Below are 2,553 nucleotides of genomic sequence, written 5' to 3'. Positions count from 1 at the left end.
AGGTGGGAAGTGGCAACAGGTAATAGGGGGAACAGGCAAAGGAGAGCATCAGACATCTTTCTCATAAATCTTGAAAATAGATTTGACCTATTGCCTCAGTCAGAATTGGATAAACCTCATGTAGCTGAAGCTGTAGAAAGAGCACAACAAGCTTTCAAGGATTTGAAAAAGGTAGGAAAATTTGTAAAGAGAAAGAAAGTTCTGTTGTCAGGTAGTTCCCATGGTAGAGTACCAGATCACAAAATTTTTCAAGACTAATGCAGATCTGGGTCAGGTAACAGAGAATGTAGGTTCTTTATGCAAAGATTTCACAAAGGATGATGCCGTGGTTATAGTGAGTGGTCTGGGAAATAGCATTGACAGAGACTCTGAATATTCCATAGAGAGTGACCTGGTGAAGATAGCATCAGCAACAGAGCATATGAGTGTGGGATTTGTGTCTGTGTTGAGATGCCATGATCGGCCTCATTTGAACTCTTCCATTGTGAGGATGAACTTGGAGTTGGAGTTGCTGCTTAGGATGGATATAGGGTCCCATATTGGTTTGATTCCAGTAGATGCTATCAACAGGTGGGACTACACTAGGCATGGCCTTCATCTCGATAGAGAAGGGAAGGGAAAACTGTCTGGGTTGGTTGCAGAAAACTTAAGGGGGGAAACTGTCACAAGTTGTAAAATACCAGTGGTCACAGGTGTCAGAGGGATGTCTTTTTTAGGATAGGGAAGGAGGAAAGAAAACGAGTTTTAAGAGAGATTGGCAGACACACTCAGTTTGAGAAAATAGATTTTAGCAGACAGCCTCCATTTAAACAATGTTTAACAGAAAATAATCAGAAACTGCCAGTTCATCTTTGTCAAAGTAGATATAATCCCATTAGTATGCAGTATCAGTTATCTTTATTACTCCAGAACATTCTGGGACTCAGAAATAAAGTTGATGAACTACTCATTTGTATTGATGAAATGAATTCATATAACCAAATTGACATAATCTGCCTCTCTGAACAGCAAGTTGCCAATAGTATAGATATGTTAGACATTTCAGGAATAAGCTAGCTTCCTACTTCTGCAGAGTAGATATGGTTGGAGGAGGAATTGGCAAATTCATTAAAAAATGCCATAAATTCAAGAACATTGACATTAATAAATTTTGTTTCGAGCAGCATCTAGAAGCATATGCAACAGAAGTAGAGTTCCACAACAGATGCTATATAATACTAACTATTTACTGAGCTTATGCAGGAAATTATAATCTATTCATAAATCATTTAGAGGCTCTTTTGGGTTATTTAACAGGAAGAAACAAAGAAATTTTGATTGCTGGCGACTTTAATATAGCTTTTCTAATACAATCTTCCAGTAAACATGTACTGCAGTTAGTAATGTTGTCTTTCAATCTAACTAACACCATAAACTGTCCAACTAGGATCATTAATTCCTCAAGGACAGCCACTGAATACATTTATATATACAAATCAAAGGAACAAAATCATACAATAAAACCTGTAATAAATGGACTATCAATCATGACATGCAGCTCCTTGTTTTAGATGTAAATACTAAGCAAATTATCAAGACTGCTAAATCTGAGATTAGTGCTCATGACATGAATGAAAAATATAATACATTCATGAGCAATGTCAGTACCATGTTTGAAAACTTTTTTCCTCTAAAAGTTACTCAAATTAAACAGAAATTTAATAAAACTATGGATTACACAAGGAATAAAGATTTCCTGTAAGACAAGAAGGAAAATGTATCTATCGACCAAGAATAGTTCCAATGCTGATAATTTAGCTAAATACAAGGAATACTGTAAAATATTTTAAAAAGTAATTCAGAGATCTAAACAAATGCACTACAAGAAGAAGATAGCAATGTCAGGGAACAAAATAAAAACAATATGGGATATAGTGAAAGAGGAGACTGGTAGAACCAGAAAGGAACAGGAGCAAATGGCATTAAGGGTAGGTGGCACATTAGTAACCAATGGGCATAGTGTGACAAATCTATTTAACAAGTACTTTATATCCATTACTGATAGAATGGGATCGTCAGGATCAGTAAATAACGCCCTTGAATATCTGAAACTAGCCTTTACAAACAGCTTCAGGTACATGAATATGTCACCCACTTCACCAAAAGAAATAACTTCCATAATAAAATCTTTAAAAACAAAGCATTCTAGTGGTTACGATGAAATATCAACAAAGTTAATTAAGGCGTGTTCTTGTGAATTTAGTACAATTCTAAGTTACTTCTGTAACCAGTCAATTGTAACTGGGAAATTTCCTGACTGGATAAAATATGCAGATTTTAAGCCTCTATTCAAGAAAGGGGATAAAGAGACCATCAAACTACAGACCGATTTCACTTTTGCCAGCATTCTCAAAAATTTTAGAAAAAGTAAAGTACAGGTAGCTTCTCAACCATCTGGCCACAAATAACATCTTATCAAGAACACAGTTTGGATTTCTGAAGGGTTCTGTTATCAATAAGGCTATTTACACCCACAGTGAAAATGTACTTAATTCATTAAATAACAAATTACAA

This window comes from Schistocerca gregaria, chromosome 2 (assembly GCF_023897955.1).
Source record: "Schistocerca gregaria isolate iqSchGreg1 chromosome 2, iqSchGreg1.2, whole genome shotgun sequence".
NCBI classification, from domain to species: domain Eukaryota; kingdom Metazoa; phylum Arthropoda; class Insecta; order Orthoptera; family Acrididae; genus Schistocerca; species Schistocerca gregaria.
This window is presented reverse-complemented; position numbering follows the sequence as displayed.